Here is a 21516-nt window from a genome sequence, read left to right as displayed (position 1 = left end):
TTGTCCACCTGCCTCTTGAGGATCGACCACACGTTCTCAATGGGATTAAGTACTGGGGAGTTTCCTGGCCATGGACCCAAAATATCAATGTTTTATTCCCCGAGCCACTGAGTTATCACTTTTGTCTTATGGCAAGGTGCTCCATCATGCTGGAAAAGGCATTGTTCTTCACCAAACTGTTCCTGGATGGTTGGGAGAAGTTGCTCTCGGAGGATGTGTTGGTACCATTCTTTATTCATGGCTGTGTTCTTAGGCAAAATTGTGAGTGAGCCCACTCCCTTGGCTGAGAAGCAACCCCACACATGAATGGTCTCAGGACGCTTTACTGTTTGCATGACACCTTGTCTTCTCTGATGAATCCCCTTTCAGATTGTTTGGGACATCTGGAAAAAAAGCTTGTCCGGAGAAAATGACTTTACCCCAGTTCTCAGCAGTCCAATCCCCGTACTGATGTTTTTCCTGGAGAGAAGTGGCTTCTTTGCTTCACTTCTTGACACCTGGCCATCCTCCAAAATTCTTTGCCTCACTGTGCGTGCAGATGCACTCACAACTGCCTGCTGCCATTCCTGAGCAAGCTCTGTACTGGTGGTGCCCTGATCCCGCAGCTGAATCAACTTTAGGAGACGGTCCTGGCGCTTGCTGGACTTTCTTGGGCGCCCCGAAGCCTTCTTCACAACAATTGAAGTTCTTGATGATCCGATAAATGGTTGATTTAGGTTTTATTTGTATTTATTTTTATTTCACCTTTATTCAACCAGGTAGGCTAGTTGAGAACAAGTTCTCATTTGCAACTGCGACCTGGCCAAGATAAAGCAAAGCAGTTCGACACATACAACAACACAGAGTTACACATGGAATAAACAAACATACAATCAATAATACAGTATAAAAATCTATATACAGCATGTGCAAATGAGGTAGGATAAGAGAGGTACAATGCAATAAATAGGCCATGGTGGCGAAGTAATTAAATTTTTTATTTTTTTATTTCACCTTTATTTAACCAGGTAGGCTAGTTGAGAACAAGTTCTCATTTGCAACTGCGACCTGGCCAAGATAAAGCATAGCAGTGTGACACAGACAACAACACAGAGTTACACATGGAGTAAACAATAAACAAGCCAATAACACAAACAAGTCAATGACACATTAGAGAAAATAACGTCTATATACAGTGTGTGCAAAAGGCATGAGGTAGGCAATAAATAGGCCATAGGAGCGAATAATTACAATTTAGCAGATTAACACTGGAGTGATAAATGAGCAGATGATGTGCAAGTAGAGATACTGGTGTGCAAAAGAGCAGAAAAGTAAATAAAATAAAAACAGTATGAGGATGAGGTAAGTAGATTGGGTGGGCTATTTACAGATGGACTCTGTACAGCTGGAGTGATCAGTAAGCTGCTCAGATAGCAGATGTTTAAAGTTGGTGAGGGAAATAAAAGTCTCCAACTTCAGCGATTTTTGCAATTCGTTCCAGTCACTGGCAGCAGAGAACTGAAAGGAAAGGCGGCCAAATGAGGTGTTGGCTTTGGGGATGATCAGTGGGATATACATGCTGGAACGTGTGCTACGGGTGGGTGTTGTTATCGTGACCAGTGAACTGAGATAAGGATAAGCTTTACCTAGCATAGACTTACAGATGACCTGTAGCCAGTGGGTCTGGCGACGAATATGTAGTGAGGACCAGCCGACTAGAGCATACAGGTCGCAGTGGTGGGTGGTATAAGGTGATTTGGTAACAAAACGGATGGCACTGTGATAGACTGCCTCCAGTTTGCTGAGTAGAGTGTTGGAAGCGAAGATGTAGATGACATCGCCGAAGTTGAGGATCGGTAGGATAGTCAGTTTTACTAGGGTAAGTTTGGCGGCGTGAGTGAAGGAGGCTTTGTTGCGAAATAGAAAGCAGATTCTAGATTTGATTTTGGATTGGAGATGTTTAATATGAGTCTGGAAGGAGAGTTTACAGTCTAGCCAGACACCTAGATATTTATAGTTGTCCACATATTCTAGGTCAGAACCGTCCAGGGTGGTGATGCTAGTCGGGCGGGCGGATGCGGGCAGCGAAAGGTTGAAAAGCATGCATTTAGTTTTACTAGCATTTAAGAGCAGTTGGAGGTCACGGAAGGAGTGTTGTATGGCATTGAAGCTCGTGTGGAGGTTAGTTAGCACAGTGTCCAAGGAAGGTCCAGAAGTATACAGAATGGTGTTGTCTGCGTAGAGGTGGATCAGGGAATCGCCCGCAGCAAGAGCGACATCATTGATGTATACGGAGGTGTGTATTTGGAAGGCAAGTTGGTCAGGATAATGTCTATGAGGGTGCGAATGTTTACGGATTTAGGGTTGTACCTGGTGGGTTCCTTGGTGATTTGTGTGAGATTGAGGGCATCTAGCTTAGATTTTAGGACAGCCGGGGTGTTCAGCATATCCCAGTTTAGGTCACCTAACAGAACGAACTCTGAAGCTAGATGGGGGGCGATCAATTCACAAATGGTGTCCAGGGCACAGCTGGGAGCGGAGGGGGGTCGATAGCAGGTGGCAACAGTGAGAGACTTATTTCTGGAGAGATTCATTCTTAAAATTAGAAGTTCAAACTGTTTAGGTATAGACCTGGAAAGTATGACAGAACTTTACAGGCTCTCTCTGCAGTAGATTGCAACTCCTCCCCCTTTGGCAGTTCTATCTTGACGGAAAATGTTGTAGCTGGGTATGGAAGTCTCAGAATTGTTGGTGGCCAGGATTCAGACACGGCAAGGACATCAGGGTTGGCGGAGTGTGCTAAAGCAGTGAGTAAAACAAACTTAGGGAGGAGGCTTCTGATGTTGACATGCATGAAACCAAGGTTTTTTCGATCACAGAAGTCAACAAATGAGGGTGCCTGGGGACACGCGGGGCTTGGGTTTACCGCCACGTCAACTGAGGAACAGAGGAGGAGTAGGATGAGGGTGCGGCTAAAGGCTATCAAAACTGGTCGCCTAGAGAGTTGTGGACAAAGAATAAAAGGAGCAGATTTCTGGGCGTGGTAGAATATATTCAGGGAATAATGTGCAGACAGGGGTATGGTGGGGTGCGGGTACAGCGGGGGTAAGCCCAGGTACTGAGTGATGATAAGAGAGGTTGTATCTCTGGATAAGCTGGTTATAATGGGTGAGGTCACTGCATGTGTGGGAGGTGGGACAAAGGAGGTATCAGAGGTATAATGAGTGGAACTAGGGGCTCCATTAACTAAAACAATGATAACTAACCTTAACAACAGTATACAAGGCATATTGACATATGAGAGAGACATATAGTGAACCATAAAGTAATCACAGGTGTTGATTTGGAGAGCTAGCTAAGACAACAACAACAGCTAATCAGCTAAAACAAACAGTTAAAATGGCGATGAATGGGCAGAGGGTCGGTTAACTACACAAAGAGCCTGAGTTCACCGCTGGGGCGGGCAGATAAAAAAATAAAAATAATAACAATATAGCCATTATACACTGGAATGGTAGAATGTGCAGAAGATCAATGTGCAAGTAGAGATATTGGGGTGCAAAGGAGCAAGATAAATAAAGAAATACAGTATGGGGATGAGGTAGATTGGATGGGCTATTTACAGATGAGCTATGTACAGCTGCTCTGACAGCTGGTGATTAAAGCTAGTGAGGGAGGTAAGAGTCTCCAGCTTTAGTGATTTTTGCATTTCTTTCCAGTCATTGGCAGCAGAGAACTGGGAGGAGAGGCGGCAGAAGGAAAAAATGGCTTTGGGGATGACCAGTGACATATACCTGCTGGAGCGCGTGTTACGGGTGGGTGCTGCTATGGTGACCAGTGAGCTGAGATAAGGCGGGGCTTTACCTAGCAGTGACTTGTAGATGACCTGGAGTCAGTGGGTTTGGCGACGAGTATGAAGCGAGGGCCAGCCAACGAGAGCGTACAGATCGCAGTGGTGGGTAGTGTATGGGGCTTTGGTGACAAAACGTATGTCACTGTGGTAGACTGCATCCAATTTGTTGAGTAGAGTGTTGGAGGCTATTTTGTACATCGCCGAAGTCGAGGATCGTTAGGATGGTCAGTTTTACGAGGGTATGTTTGGCAGCATGAGTGAAGGATGCTTTGTTGCGAAATAGGAAGCCAATTCTAGATTTAACTTTGGATTGGAGATGCTTAATGTGAGTCTGGAAGGAGAGTTTACAGTCTAGCCAGACACCTAAGTATTTGTAGTTGTCCACATATTCCAAGTCAGAACCGTCTAGAGTAGGGATGCTGGACGGGCGGGCAGGTGCGGGCAGCGATCAGTTGAAGAGCATGCATTTAGTTTTACTTGCATTTAAGAGCAGTTGGAGGCCACGGAAAGAGTGTTGTATGGCATTAAAGCTCCTCTGGAGGTTAGTTAACACGGTGTCCAAAGAAGGTCCAGAGGTATACAAAATGGTGGTGTCTGCGTAGAGGTGGATCAAAGAATCACCAGCAGCAAGAGCGACATCATTGATGTATACAGAGAAGAGAGTCGGCCCGAGAATTGAACTCTGTGGCACACCCATAGAGACTGTCAGAGGTCCGGACAACAGGCCCTCCGATTTGACACACTGAACTTTATCAGAGAAGTAGTTGGTGGACCCGGCGAGGCAATCATTTGAGAAACCAAGGCTGTTGAGTCTGCCAATAAAAATGTTGTGATTGACAGAGTCGAAAGCCTTAGCTAGCTCGATGAATACGGCTGCACAGTAATGTCTCTTATCGATGGCGGTGATGATATCGTTTAGGACCTTGAGCGTGGCTGAGGTGCACCCATGACCAGCTCTGAAACCAGTTTGCATTGCGGAGAAGGTACGGTGGGATTCGAAATGGTCGTTAATCTGTTTGTTAACTTGGCTTTCGAAGACCTTAGAAAGGCAGGGTAGAATAGATATAGGACTGTAGCAGTTTGGGTCTAGAGTGTCTCCCCCTTTGAAGAGGGGGATGACCGCTGCAGCTTTCCAATCTTTGGGAATCTCAGACGATACGAAAGAGAGTTTGAACAGGCTAGTAATAGGGGTTGCAACAATTTCGGCAGATTTTAGAAAGAGAGGGTCCAGATTGTCTAGCCTGGCTGATTTATAGGGGTCCAGATTTTGCAGCTCTTTCAGAACATCAGCTATCTGGATTTGGGTGAAGGAGAAGTGGGGGAGGTTTGGGCGAGTTGCTGTGGGGAGCGCAGTGCTGTTGACGGGGGTAGGGGTAGCCAGGTGGAAAGCATGGCCAGCCGTAGAAAAATGCTTATTGAAATTCTCAATTATAGTGGATTTATCGGTGGTAACAGTGTTTCCTAGCCTCAGTGCAGTGGGCAGCTGGGAGGAGGTGCTCTTATTCTCCATAGACTTTACAGTGTCCCAGAACTTTTTTGAGTTTGTGCTACAGGATGCAAATTTCTGCTTGAAAAAGCTAACCTTAGCTTTCCTAACTGCCTGTGTATATTTGTTCCCAACTTCCCTGAAAAGTTGCATATCACGGGGGAAGTACGATGTAAATGCAGAACGCCACAGGATGTTTTTGTGCTGGGCAAGGGCAGTCAGGTCTGGAGAGAACCAAGGACTATATCTGTTCCTGGTTCTACATTTTTTGAATGGGGCATGCTTATTTAAGGTGGTGAGGAAGGCACTTTAAAAAATAACCAGGCATCCTCTACTGACGGGGTGAGGTCAATATCCTTCCAGGATACCCGGGCCAGGTTGATTGGAAAGGCCTGCTCCCTGAAGTACTTTAGGGAGTGTTTGACAGTGATGAGGGGTGGTTGTTTGACCGCAGACCCATTACGGATGCAGGCAATGAGGCAGTGATCTTGGTTGAAAACAGCAGGGGTGTATTTGGAGGGCAAGTTGGTTAGGATGATATCTATGAGGGTGCCCATGTTTACGGATTTGGGGTTGTATCTGGTGGGTTCATTGATAGTTTGTGTGAGATTGAGGGCATCATGCTTAGACTGTAGGATTGCCGTGGTGTTAAGCACGTCACAGTTTAGGTCACCTAGCTGCATGAGCTCTGAAGATAGATGGGGGCAATCAATTCACATATGGTGTCCAGGGCAACGCTGGGGGCAGAGGGTGGTCTATAGCAATCGGCAACAGGTGCAATCTTACTGGCAGCAATATCCTTGCCTGTGAAGCCCTTTTTGTGCAAAGCAATGATGACGGCATGTTTCCTTGCAGGTAATCATGGTTGACAGGGAAGAACTGTGCCGGCCGTTAAAAGAAGAGGACTAAGGTGCAGCGTGGTGAGCGTACATGTTCTCTTTAGTTTGAAAATGACGCCGAACAAAACAATAAACACTACAAAACAAACCGTGAAGCTAAAGGCTAAGTGCCCTAAACAAAGTCAACTTCCCACAAGACAGGTGGGAAAGGGCTACCTAAGTATGGTTCTCAATCAGAGACAACGATAGACAGCTGTCCCTGATTGAGAACCCTACCTGGCCAAAACATAGAAATACAAATAATAGAACATAGAATACCCACCCCAAATCACACCCTGACCAAACCAAATATAGACATAAAAAGGATCTCTAAGGTCAGAACAATGACTCCAAGCACCACCCTCCTTTTCAAGCTTCCAGTCTGTTATTCGAACTCAATCTGCATGACAGAGTGATCTCCAGCCTTGTCCTCGTCAACACTCACACCTGTGTTAACGAGAGAATCACTGTCATGATGTCAGCTGGTCCTTTTGTGGCAGGGCTGAAATGCAGTGTAAATGTTTTTGGGGGATTCAGTTCATTTGCATGGCAAATAAGGACTTTGCAATTAATTGCAATTCATCTGATCACTCTTCATAACATTCTGGAGTATATGCAAATTGTCATCATACAAACTGAGGCAGCAGACTTTGTGAAAATGAATATTTGTGTCATTCTTTTGGCCACGACTGTATGTAAAAAATAAAAAGACGTGCTAACAACAGCTGCCTGATTTAGCTTTTGGTATATTTGGCCTTTTTATACATGTTCTGTATTTTCACTGAAGAAAGCAATAATTAATCAACACACTACTGTGAATAAATGGACACTAGGTGTTATAAAACAGAAACTGCTGTCCATACATAAATTGTGAGAAATGCTCAGTCTGAAGCCATTTGGCTATGGGTTTCACAGCTTTATAATAATAACAATACAAGTTATATCGCATTAAAAAGGGTTTATTTACAACCTATAAGATATATATAAGATATAGAGAATAGTGGCATAGGAGAGTCTGAAATGAATGAAATACCCTAACCCTAAGATATGTCCAATGTCAGCAGCAATTTCCATTGAGAAAAGCTCAGTATGAAGCCATTCGGCTATGGGTTTCACAGCCCTATATTAATGATATGTTATATCACCTTAAAAGGGTTTATTTACAACCTCTGGGGTATAACATGTATAGCAAAGTAGTATAGGAGAATCAGACATATAACCCCTAACTTGAGTTCAGTCTTCACCAATGAGAACCGAGAGGGGCCTAGCTTCGTCCTTTATGAATGGGAAAGGCCTTGATTCTAGGCCGTAGAAAATTCTCCATCCATCTCATTAGATCAGAACAGGGTGGATCAACAGTGATTCATATAACTGGTTTGCATCCTAAAAAAGTATAGTTGTGTTTTGCTGCATAACACATAATTTTGTCTACCCATATGATGTGGATCATCGTCAGGTTATTAGATGTATAAGCTTCTGTAACAAAATATAATTGGGCATAGGTGAGGATAACAGAGCAGAGAGAGGGAGAGAGAGAGAACATAGACAGTTCATCTCTTTCTAGTTCTGCGAGTGATACAGGTGTGCTTCTCTCTCTCACCACAGCAATGGCCACATGTTGGTCTATGCAAGCTACAATGTTGCGCAAACCATAAACACGGGCCGGCCCAACACAAATCAATTCTTAGAATGCCAGGCACATTTTTCACATTACGTGTTTTAGGGGGCAGGAGAATTACAGAGAAGTCAACTTGAATTAATTCTGATTAATTTTATTATAATTTTTACATTGCAAACAGTGACAATTATTTTTCATGCCAAGAGAGGTACTGATCCTGGCAAATGGGTTCTGGAACAAAACAGTCTAAAATTGAGAGGTGCCAGAACCTGTTCTGGCAAGATCCGTCTCAAATTAAGCACTGGGAGTGAGCATAGGGAGAGAGGCGAGCTGTTGTAAACTTTTTGACACAACATTTATTTGAATTCTGAACCTATTTGTGTGTGTGTATGTCTTGCCTGCTCTGAGACCTCTATCCCCTTCTTTATTAAGTCGAGGAGACAAGAGTTGTCTTTGTTAGGAAGTGTGAAAGGGAAGGTTGGTCCCTTCTGGTTCATGAGTGTACTTTGTACACAGACCCACAAAGAATTGGAAAACAAATCCAATTTTGATAAACTCCCATATCTATTGGATGAAATTCCACAGTGTGCCATCAAAGCAGCAATATTTGTGACCTGTAGCCACAAGAAAAGGGCAACCAGTGATGAACAAAGACCATTGTAAATACAACCTATATTTATGCTGATTTATTTTCCCTTTTTGTACTTTAACTATTTGCACATCATTATAACACTGTATATAGCCATAATATGACATTTGAAATGTCTCTTTTTTTTTTTGTGAGAGTAATGTTTGCTGTACATTTTTTATTGTTTATTTCACTTTTGTTTATTTCTATTTCACTTGCTTTGGCAATGTAAACAAATGTTTCCCATAGCAATAAAGCCCTTTGAATTGAACTTTGGCTCCCTACAGGGGTGATAGTCGATAGTTGGTGAAGGATCTACCCCCCATCTAGAATAACAAAGATGTGACCATCCCCCACCTCACGGAATGCAATGTGGTTCACACTGGGGCAGATGGCTGTCCCATTCACAGTAAACTCTTGATTGTGTGGATGGAAATGAGAATTCTGGCCATGTGACCAAGATATATCCCCATGTAAATGAACAGCAAAACCCCCACAGAAGACACAGTAAATGCAAAGTTGTTGGGTGCTAGGGCACGCTATACGTGCAGCATAAGGGATAGTGTTTTAAATGGTGGCAAAATCATCAATTACAATGCAGGCCCTGAAGTTTTGAAGTATTGAATTCATTTTCAATTCTCTATCTAACCCTTCACATGTGGAATGTGGAGTTTTTCCATTCACGTTGTTTCCACAAAGTACAACGGTTAGAGTATAATCAGTGTTCCTCTCCATAACCCAAAGTGTGCAACACCGCTATCTGCTGGCTTGAAAAGGTAGATTTTTCAGTGTCCTTAGACTTTCTATTCCTTTCCTACTCTTTTTCATGTTGACATTATATTTAAAATTTCAGTCAGTTAGCAGACGCTCTTATCCAAAGCGACTTACAATTAGTGCATTCATCTTAAGATAGCTAGGTGAGACAACAACACAATCACAATCGTATCAAGTACCCTCAAGTTCCCTTAACAAATTATTTATCGGCAAAGTCAGTGGTCCCTTCTTCCTCCTCCTCCTCCGGTCCTTTATGGGTTCTATTTCTACAGGTTTATTTTTTCTTTAATTTTCTGTTGAAATAACCTTGTATTTAAACGTACCGCCACATGTTATCCTCACCTATGCCCAATGAGCTACTTGATGGGGAAACAATTTACTGAGACCAGAAGAGTAATGCCCGGCTATGAAAAGCCAAGTGACATTTACTCCTGATCTACTGACCTGCTGCACCCGCTACTGTCACCCCCCTCCAGGTGTCGCCCATCTTCCCCAGTGTATTTATACCTGTGTTCTCTGTTTGTCTGTTTCCAGTTCGTCTTGTCAAGCCTACCAGCGGTATTTCCGTACTCCTGTTCTTTCCTTTAGTCCCTGTTTTTTTCTCTAGTCCCCGTTTTCACGGTTTTCACCATTCTGCCTGCCTTGACCCTGAGCCTGCCTGCCGTTCTGTACCTTGTGACACTACCCTGGATTATTGAACTCTGCCTGCTCTGAGCCTGCCTGACGTTCTGTACCTTTCGGACTCTGCTCTGGATTACTGACCTCTACCTGCCCCCTGTTTTTATAATTAACCTTTGTTACTTTGAACTCTGTGCATCTGGGTCTTCTCCTGAGCCATGATACTCTACAACCACTGTGATTATTATTTGACCCTGCTGGTCATCTATGAACATTTGAACAACTTTGAGAACGATCTGGCCTTAAACTGTTATAATCTCCATCCGGCACAGCCAGAAAACGACCACCCACCCCTCAGAGCCCGATTCTTCTCTAGGTTTCTTTCCTAGGTTCCTGCCTTTCTTGGGAGAGGTGAGTGCAGACAGTGGGGAAGCCAGGATGCTGTAACCCCGGATAAAGTTCCGATAAAAGTTGGTGAATCCCAAGAAACATTGCAGCTGCACCATGGACATCCACCGCCAATCTCACCTTTCCGGGATCCATCTGTACACTCCCTGCAGTGATGATGTAACCGAGAAAGGGAATGGTTGAGCGATGGAATTTGCACTTCTCTGCTTCTACAAAAAGCTGGTTCTCCAGGATGGTGTTGGAGAACCTGTCGGATGTGGAGCACGTGTTGAGGTAGAAAAAGACAAAACGGGTTCAACATGTCACTGTGAAGTTGGTGAGACCGCGGAAGTCGATGCACGGGCACAGGGTTTTGTCCTTCTCCACAAAGAAGAACCCTGCAAAGGCAGGGGAGGCAGAAGGACGGATGAACCCTGCAGCTAGGGAGTCCTCAATGTAGGTCTCTATAGCCTTGGTCACCGGAACTGATAGAGAGTACAGTTGTACCCGGGGTGGAGTGGTGCCTGGGAGAAGATCAATCCCGCAGTCATATGGTCAGTGCGGTGGAAGCGATGTGGCCCGTGCCTTACTGAACACCTCCCAGAGGTCCTGGTACTCCGCGGAAATGGCGGAGAGGGCCGGGGCAACTTCCGAAACCCCAGTAAGACAGGCAATGGCCACGGCAGAACGGGCTCCAGCCCATGATGGCACCAGCAGAACAGTCAATGAGGGGATTGTGTCACTGGAGCCAGGAGAATTCCAATAACACAGAACCTTCCATGACACACGTAGGTTGATGGAGGTGGTATTGTGGGTGACCCGGCTTATAGAGCTCCCGTCCAGTGCTCTAACATCCATGGGAATGGAGAGGGGCTGAGTGGGGATGTTCAGCTCGGAAGCCAGGGTAGTGTCCATAAAGCTTTCACTTGTCCCAGAGTCGATGAGTATCAAATCAAATGTATTTATATAGCCCTTCTTACATCAGCTGATATCTCAAAGTGGATAGTAGAGCATCGAAAACTTTCTTAACCTCTGACCCGAACTACTCATGACTGATGCATACAGCCGAATGTTGTTCTTATACTGCCGTAGCCCAGGCGAGAGGCCTCCCGGACATCAGCATGATGAGGTACGCTATCTTAGAGTGGGGAGAGGGGAATGAGGAGGGCTGCAGCTCGATCAGGTGCCCGACTCTCCATCGAAGCGTTCTGGGGGAGGTAAGCTGGGTTCCCGGGAAACAGGGATGACAGGGGAGGCAGCGCTGCTATCAGTCGGGTTACTGAGGGGCTGGGAGGTTACCACCGTGGAAGGGTGCCTAACAGACAAACTGCGGAATTGCTCCAGCAATGTGTTCAATGCTTGGTCATGGCGTGCGGCCAAGGTCTGGAACCCTTTCATAAGACCACAACGCAACTCCTCGTGCCTTCCAATGGTGACTCCTTGGGAGGAGATGGCGTTGCGGAGCTGGTCCGAGTCTGCTGGGTCAGTCATGGCCAGTTCGTACTATCACATTTCAGGTAAGACCCAGATGCAGACAGTGTCGAAATAACAACAGTTTATTACTAGTACAATGGGCAGGCAAGACGACAGGTCAAGGTAGGCAGAGGTCAATAATCCAGATAGGGTGCAAAAGGTCCAGAACAGCAGGCAGTCTCAGGGTCAGAGCAGGCAGGGGTCAATAATCCAGTGTGGTGTGGCAAGGTAGAGAATGACAGGCAGGCTCAGGGTCAGGGCAGGCAGATTGGTCAAAACCAGGAAAAACTAGAAAACAGGAACTAGAACAGACAGGAGCAAGGGAAAAAAAGCTGGTAGGTTTCACAAAACAAAATTAACTGGCAACCGACAGACAGGGAACACAGGTATAAATACCCTGGGGATAATGTGGATAATGGGCGACACCTGGGGTGGGGTGGAGACAAGCACAAAGATGAGAGAAACAGATCAGGGAGTGACACTAGAATATAGTATATACTGTACATATAAAGTGGGTAAAATAATATGTAAACATTGTTAAAGTGACCAATGTTCAATGTCTCTACATGGGGCTCTAAGGTGCAGGGCAGAGTACCGGGCAGTAGCCGGCTAGTGATGGCTGTTCAACTGCCTGATGGCCTGGAAATAGCTGTTTTTCAGTCTCTCTGTCCTGGCTTTGATACACGTGTACGTACTGTCTCCTTTTGATAGATGGTAGCAGGATGAACAGGCCATGGCTCGGGATGAGGGACAAACAAATATCAACTCATTCATTTTGATTCAATAGTGTAATGATAAAGTAAGTAATATTGATGTAAATATGGGCCTGTATTCATCAAGCGTCTCAGAGTAGTAGTGCTGATCTTGAGTCAGGTCCCCCCTGTCCATATAATCTTATTCATTATGACCTAAAATACAAAACTGATTCTATACTGAACAAAAATATAAATGCAACAATTTCAAAGATTTTACTGAGTTACAGTTCATAGAAGGAAATCAGTCAATTGAAATAAATTCATTAGGCCCTAATCTATCGATTTAACATGACTGGGCAGCCATAGGCCCACCCACTGGGGAGCAAGGCCCAGCCAATCAGAATAAGTTTTTCCCCACAAAAGGCCTTTACAAACATATTAACTATTTTGAGTGGAGGGCAGTACTGTTGCAACTCACTTTTTCTTGTGTCCGAAAAACAACAGTGGAGGTCTGGAGGGAGGGTAATTTGGCCAGACAGGAAGACAATTCTGTTCATGCTGCCAGTACCTACAGATCTGCTATCCTAATTTGATCAATCTGTTGTCGAGAACATTTTCAGGGAAATGCTAATTATAGTGTACTCAAGGTTTAAAAGGCTTCTAAATTTTGTAACTTCTACTTTAAAACGTCAGACTTGATTTACCCTAACAAAATCGTATCAACCCCTACAAAAATGTAAATTAATTATAATCCACATAATAATTCCCATTTCCTGTTGCTGGAGGATTATTTTCCTGTTGTCAGAAACAGGGTCAAATGAACAGTGCATCTGTATGTGTTTGTCTGCTGGAGGCTTGTCTGTGCTTGAGAAGACAGTGTGAGTATGAGTGAGGCGAGAGGACGATTTGTTCCAGACAAAGCCTGCTTGCACGATGCCACCCCCGTCTGTCTCACACACACACGCCCCCGTCTGTCCATCTCTGCCCACCATCCCGGCTGTCTCACAGTCTAGTGATATCGACAGGCATGCCCTCTCGCCTACTCCACTACCAGCGCTGAGGGGGCTAAAATAAAGCTTCTGCCGTTGTCATGGAAATACTTTGATACTTGAGGAGAGAGCATGCTGCAGAGAGATGATTTTACAGTAGGCTAGAGGCCATTTTGAAAGGGAGGTAATAGAGTGCACAGTGGTATTGTTCTCTGATTCTCATTTCTCTATATGAGAATCTTATCTTTCCTTTAGGTTTCTTTTTTTCCAGGTAAAGGACATTTCCAATATTTTGCTGTATACTCTTTATTTGAATTTAAATCACAGAGAGAACCAGATCAACGTTCACTACCAAGTGCTTCAGAGAAAGGCAACTCTCCATCCCTGACCCCCCCACCCCCCCCCCCCCCCCAAGCCATATCTCAGACTGGCCAATAAAAATAAAAGATTAAGATGGGCAAAAGAAAAGACACTGGACAGAGGAACTCTGCCTAGAAGGCCAGCATCCCAGAGTCGCCTCTTCACTGTTGAGACTGGTGTTTTATGGGTATTTAATGAAGCTGCCAGTTGAGGACTTGTGAGGCGTCTGTTTCTCAAACTAGACACACTAATGTACTTGTCCTCTTGCTCAGTTGTGCACCAGGGCCTCCCACTCTTTCTATTCTAGTTAGACAGTTTGCACTGTTCTGTGAAGGGAGTAGTACACAGCGTTGTACCAGAGCTTCAGTTTCTTGGCAATTTCCCACTTGAAATAGCCTTCATTTCTCAGCAAGAATAGACTGACGAGTTTCAGAAAGTTTTGTTTCTGGCCATTTTGAGTCTAATCGAGCCCACAAATGCTGACGCTCCAGGTACTCAACTAGCCTAAAGGGGGACAGTTTTATTGCTTCTTTAAATCAGAACAGTTTTCAGCTGTGCTAACATAATTGCAAAAGAGTTTTCTAATGATCAATAAACCTTTTAAAATGCTAAACTGGGATTAGCTAACACAATGTGCCATTGGAACACAGGAGTGATGGTTGCTGATAATGGGCCTCTGTAGATATTCCATAAAAATCTGTCGTTTCCAGCTACAATAGTCATTTACAACAACATTAATATCTACACTGTACTTCTGATCAATTTGATGTTATTTTAATGGACAAAAAAGGTGATTTTCTTTCAAAAACAAGGACATTTGTAAGTGACCCCAAACTTTTGAATGATCGTGTACATCAGACAGCAATGAGCTTTGCCTTCATATCCATTCTAACAGACTATTCAGCAGCTTACTCAGGACAACTTTGGAAATAAGCATTTTGATGAATGATTGATCAATTACACACCTTGATGTTTTTTGTACTTCAAATTAAATCAGATTTAATTCAATAGTCTGCAACAGAGATTGCTGTGCTTTTATATTCTACATTTACAAGGAGTGTAACAGATTACATACAGTGGGGCAAAAAAGTATTTAGTCAGCCACCAATTGTGCAAGTTCTCCCACTTAAGATGAGAGAGGCCTGTAATTTTCATCATAGGTACACTTCAAATATGACAGACAAAATAAGAAAAAAATGCAGAAAATCACATTGTAGGATTTGTTATGAATTTATTTGCAAATTATGGTGGAAAATAAGTATTTGGTCAATAACAAAAGTTTCTCAATACTTTGTTATATACCCTTTGTTATTATATACCCTAAGAGGCTCCTCTGTCCTCCACTCGTTACCTGTATTAATGGCACCTGTTTGAACTTGTTATCAGTATAAAAGACAATTACAGGCCTCTCTCATCTTTTTAAGTGGGAGAACTTGCACAATTGGTGGCTGACTAAATACTTTTTTGCCCCACTGTATAAGGTGAAATCTGGTTGTGATAATGCAGCAGCCACAGGAATCCATAGAAACAGATAGACATGTCAACAGTACTCATTAGGACACAGTCTGATTGAAACTTGCTTAATATTAGCACCATGTGCAGTGTTCCTAAAATAGTTGCGTAGATAAAGTATCCCAACACCCTGCTTTATGCGTGACTAGCTGCTATGACTCAGTGATTAATGACACATCGTGACTCAAGCTCCTCTGTACTTTAGAGGGAGAGGACTTGCTTAATCAATGTTTCTCACCTCAACCCTCAGCCCCTGAACGGTTGTTCCACGAAAACTGTTCTTCCCATTGTTATCTAGTGCCTAAAAGGTATCAGTTGAAAATGTGTTATTGCATGATCAATTTGCCAAACGTATGCGTGTACCAATCTGCTATGTAGTTACATCTCCCATGTTGGCTATTGTGACTTGAACATGGTGATTCGTTGTGATTCTTTCTTCAGTTCAGAGGTTATTTTCTCCTTGCAGTTCTGTGGTCATTGAGCACTGAGTATATTATGGTATTGACACAGTGAGACCAGCAGAGGGCTCTCAACTGTAAACTAATGGTCCGCGTCATCCCTTCCTCAGGATGAACTTGAGCTCAAGGGGAGAATCTGAATTGCATTTCCTTGATTCATCGCATCCTCTAATTCCCTCCTTCTCAAAACCCATTGGATGAGAAGGTCAGAGGTCCCTAAACATCTGACCTCATACAATGGGTTTTTAGGAGGAGGCGAGGACAGGAGCAATCAAGGAAATGCAATTCAGATTCTCCCAACGTATAAATTGCCCTTCCATCTCAATGAGGGCAACCATAGAGATGGATAGAGTTCACTACTTAGAAATAACCAGTTTTTGCTTGAACATTGCCATTGCCCGGGCAACCATTATTTTGAAGTAGTCAACAATTATACTTGTGAGCAAACATTCCATAACTGCAGGTGGCAGTAAATCGCCAACCTTGGCTTTATACCTGTTCAAACACCACATTCCAGGTGGCAGTATGCACCCTTTCAGTTTGTTTACCAACTCATAGAAGTAGAACATTGACTACTTCAAAATGGAGACAGCCTCAATGGCACTGCCCGTGCTCTCACAGGCACCATACTGGTACAGATACAAAGATGAGTCATCTAAGTCTATGGTTGCACTTATAACCACATACTTTATCCAGGACAAATGAGAAGGCATTGTATGATCAAGATGAACGGAATGACTGCCTGTTCCTAGAACTCTGTCAGCAGTGTCAAAGGATGCATGTCTGACTGTACGCCAAGTTTTCGGGTTCGTGCTTGCAGTGTGTGTATAAGTTTACGAGTGTACACTAGATATGTTCCTGTGTGTGTCAGTATAGCACATTGGTGAAGTGTGTCTTTCATAGTGTAGGAAGTGAAGTGTGTCTTTCATAGTGTAGGAGGTGAAGTGTGTTCGAATGGAAGCATGTGTGAGGGGGAGGCCTAATGCCCCATCAGAGGTGATACTGTCGGTCTACAGTCTGTCTTGTCCGTTACTCAGACCCAGCGCTGACAAACACTAGCAGGATATGGGACGAAGCAAGCACTAGGTCCACTTCTCCCACACCAACCCCTTCACCACTCTATCTATTATTTGTTTTATCCCCCATACAGTGTGTCTTCCTACCTAGCCCCATCCACTTCATGTATTTCAGAACGTCCTGCCCATCTCTCCCTCTGGTTTCATATACCCTCCGCCTCCCACACTATAGCAGGCTGATAAACATGTCTGCGTTGGTGTTTTGTCTTAGCCTCCAAAGGGTGTAGCATGACTGAGAAGGCTACAAAGAGGGCACAGCTTCAGCGACAGCTGGCCAGCCCACTCAAAACAGGGCTGCCAGATTAGCTATTCATTGCGCTATCTATATGAATGTCAACCGTATGCATCATCTCTCATGGCTTCGCGTTTAAAGCAAATTAGCAGTGGCGGAAAAAGTACACAATTGTCATACTTGAGTTAAAGTATAGATACCTTAATAGAAAGTAACAAGTAAAAGTGGAAGTCACCAAGTTAAAGTCAAACTATTTGGTTCTAAATATACTTTTGTATCAAAAGTAGAAATAATTTCAAATGCCTTATATTAAGCAAAGCAGACCGCACCATGTTCCTTGGTTTCACGGATAGCCAGGGGCACACTCCAAAACTCAGACACCGTTAATCAAAAATGCATGTGTTTAGTAAGTCTGGCAGGCCAGAGGCAGTAGGGTGACCAGGGATGTTCTCTTGATTAGTGTGTGAATGGACAATTTTCCTGTCCTGTTAAGCATTACTCATGTATAACAAGTAATTCTGCATGTCATGGAAAATGTAGGGAGTAAAAAGAACATTATTATATATCTAGTGAAGTAAGAGTTTCCCAAAATATAAAATAGTGAAGATTAACTACTTACATACTTTAAAAGTATTTCACACCACTGCAAATTAGTATCCAGTCTTGATTTTCTGTAAGAATTTAAGAAATCAAGTATTTTTCAGACCAATTAGAGTTTAATAGCAAAATAACTTAACAAGACAGGCAAGTTCAGGTCATCGGCTACCCCCCAGACCAAAAACAAAACTACAATAACCAGCGCCATCAGAGGAATTATTTATCCAATCACATTTGTCAGGCAACAAGTAAATCCATCACTAATGGATCTAATGCAATCAACCATGACTAGACCTCTACTAATTCCACTGAAATGTTAAACATTACCTGTCAGGCATTAATTGTCTACTTTGCTTGTTAAATGTTTGCATTGACTTAATGTAATATCGTTACTTCTGTGTTAAGGCTGCAACTAGCTTCTACCCCAAGCCATAAGACGAACAGTTAATGAAATGGCTACACTATTTACACGGACTCCTGCACACTCCCTATCATATGCTGCTGCGTAGGTAATCAAGATACATTAACTTTTACCCCTATACCTTGTACCTGTATATAGTAATTTTATTGGGTTAACATTTCCTTCAACTCCGCATTGTTGGGAAGGGGCTTATAAGCAAGCGCTTCACAGTAAAAGCCACACCTACTGTAGCCATCAAGTGATGGATATTTTGATCTGATCTCCAGGTTAGATAACAGTAGATCTCCCTTAATTTAGTATGATAGTATTAGTTGGTGGATGTCCAGCCCCGTCATACAAAACTAAGAATCTGCAACATGCATGATATTACGAATTCCAACATTAGCTACATGGCTAATGCTGACAAGGTAGCTAACATTAGCTTAACATCTGGGTTAAGGTTGGCTAACATGTTAAGGAGTTGCAAAGTAGCCGTGATAATTTCCAAACATTTGGGATGCTTGACAGTTGAGTTACACGTACCCATCCACCTTCCTTTCGCCTCAAGTAACCTTCATTCTTATGCAACCACTGAGTGTATGGATTCATGTTTACTATGACACATCTGGTTTATGAGGAAACTGCATTGAGCCACAGGAAGCTAAGCCAATGGGCAGCCTAATAATTCTCCACATCCAATGTTAAGTTCCAAAGATGTGAGCATCTAGTCAATGCAGAAAATTGGGGCTAAGTCAGTAGGGTTGCTATATTTAGACACGGGTAATCCACTATATACACATCATTCTCCAATCTGAATGGTGATAATGCTACACCTTCCAGAATTAGTCCCAGCAGACATCCTCCCCGAAACAAGTTGTTAAAGTAGTAATATTACTCGTGGACAATTACGGGCCCAGGGTAGCTTTACCTTCCCACCGCAAATCTGAGGAGAGTAGACGCACATTACCAGTGATGAGCTAAAACAGGGAAATATGATATAGCTCTGGCTTTAACACCTACCTGAATCACTGTCCAGATCTCCAGCCTTCCTCGCAACACAGCGGAAGTCACAGCAGCCACACATCTGGTCATCCCCACCTGCAGCCTTCCAGCTACAGATAAATATGAAGGTTAGTTTATATAGCAGCATGTCATAAAGGTACTATACCCACAACCCAGCTTATACATACCCATCAGTGAAAGAGCAGGCCTTGTTCTCAGCATCAATGGGGGAAGAGGCTGCAGATGCTTTCAGATGACATGTAGAGCTGTTGGGAATCATTCTGTGGTTGGAACCTGAAGGACTCCAGCTGAAATGGGATCTTGTCATCCTGGGATCTGGACAGGAACTGGGATCTGGAGCCGGTCAACTTGGCATCAACCAGACACCTGAGGAGACCAGGGGTCAACGTTAGGCTTCAGGGGTTACATTTAAGGTAATATAAGAGGAGTCAAACTGACAACTAAACTCACCCATGGTCCTCAATGAAAGAATATCTAGGGACAGTGTGGACATCAGGCTCCAAGGTGGCGACACAGCGGTCCACAAAGACACGGAGGGGAACGTGGTGGTACGGCATGACCAAGGCTTCCATGTTGATGATGTCACCAAGATAGTAATGGTTGGAGGGCCTCTCAAACTGCCAGTCAGCTGGAAAGACGAGTGGCATGTCAGTGTGGGTTTACACACAGGAAGAGGCTTCCAGTCAGGTTTACCTACCAGTCATTAACCTCAGGGAGAAGTAGAGGAGTTCCTCTGCCACCATGTTGGAAATTTTGGGGATCCAGGTTGGCTTCAGGACATTGCTGCTCACATCGTGATTCCTAGAAACAAACACGGACTATGGCATTACTTAAACCTCAGAATGATGTGGGTTGTCAAAGTGAAGAACGCAACAATAGTTACCTCAAGTAGTGGCACTCAATATCAACCATAGCTGCACTGGTCTTCACTAAGTTAAGTGTTAGCAAGAGGTTTTGGCTCATAGACAAGCGTGAAGGTGTAGATCAGCACATCCTCAGTCATCTAGGAACAGGATCATAAGTCAAGCATCAGACAAGAATGATGAGTCACATTATTCAGGAAGTTAAACAGCAAATGTGACATACCGTCAGCTCACTGCCACAGCCATGCAGCTCTGATTCAAAGGTGATCACATGAGCGTCAGTGTCCTCCTCAGTGGCAGGACAACCTCCTAGCGTGATACGCTGTGGCTGTATGAGCCGGCCAATCTCCAGCAGGTCCTGCTTCACCTTCACACGGACCAGACATCAAGTCACCACACTGTTGGTCGCCACCTGCGGCGGCCACTCAAGCACGGTAGGCTTGCGCTCAGGCTTTTCAACTTTATGATAGTTCAAAGTCAGAGGCTTCTCAAAGGCCTGCTTAGACTGGGAACCCTCAGGCTCTTCAACAGCCTCGCTAGGGTCCGGCCTTGCAGGCTCTTCTTGCACTGGCTTCTGAGAGTCAAACCTGGCTGGGACTTCATCGTGCAGAAACCCTGATCTCGGATAAAACCGTCTGGAGTCCCACACATCACTAACAACACAGCCAAAGGCCACAACCAACAGAAGCCCTGCAAATGATTACCAGAAACCCATCAGTGGGAATACATCTTTGTTTTTCTTCTGCAGTTTGTCAAACCATTTTATAACCCCTTCAGCAATCAGCTTTATTCTGGCCCAGACCTGACTAACCAAACAGGTGCTGAGGAATGTGAGGTTGAATGTCATTTAGCTACCATTGGCCACCTTCCTGCAGACAAAATCAAGTATACCTGGGGCTTTATTGAGGAGGGCTCAACTTTACAGAGCATTGATAGAAATGTATTATGTAGAACAGACATGTCTACATAGTATTAACAATTATGTCAATTACATATATTGTATTTCTATCAGAAACATTTTAAGTTGCATGTGGGTTGCAATTGCAACCTACTGAACCCTCAACTTATTCAGTGGGTACAGGGCAGAACAATCTATAGCCCTGCTCCACTTCAAATACTTGTATGTATCAGTCCCAATAATATATAAACTCAGAAAAAAAATAAAACGTCCTTTCTTCAGGACCCTTTCAAAAATAATTTGTACATATCCAAATAACTTAATTGTAAAGGGTTTAAACACGGTTCCCCATGCTTGTTCAATGAACCATAAACAATTCATGAACATGCACCTGTGGAACGGTCGTTAAGACTAACAGCTTACAGACTAGAGGTTGACCGATTAATCGGCATAATTAGGGCCGATTTCAAGTTTTAATAACAATCGGTAATTAGCATTTTTGGACGCCGATTACATTGCACTCCACGAGGAGACTGGTAAGTTGCTAGCTAGCATTAAACTTATCTTTAAAAAAAACAATCAATCAATCAATCAATCTTAAATCACTAGTTAACTACACATGGTTGATGATATTACTTGTTTAACTAGCTTGTCCTGCATTGCAAATAATCAATGCGGTGCCTGTTAAATTAGCATCGAATCACAGCCTACTTCGCCAA

The 21516-nt window shown here is 43.7% G+C and overlaps 1 pseudogene; it reads right to left on the bottom strand.

The window, feature by feature from the left end:
• Positions 1 to 18918: 18918 nt before the first annotated feature.
• On the bottom strand, positions 18919 to 20284 carry LOC139386777 (zona pellucida sperm-binding protein 3-like; annotated as a pseudogene).
• Between the last annotated feature and the right edge of the window lie 1232 nt (positions 20285 to 21516).

This window comes from Oncorhynchus clarkii, chromosome 28, assembly GCF_045791955.1.
Source record: "Oncorhynchus clarkii lewisi isolate Uvic-CL-2024 chromosome 28, UVic_Ocla_1.0, whole genome shotgun sequence".
NCBI classification, from domain to species: Eukaryota; Metazoa; Chordata; class Actinopteri; order Salmoniformes; family Salmonidae; genus Oncorhynchus; species Oncorhynchus clarkii.
Note: the sequence above shows the minus strand (reverse complement) of the source record. Positions and strands in the feature narration are given on the sequence as shown.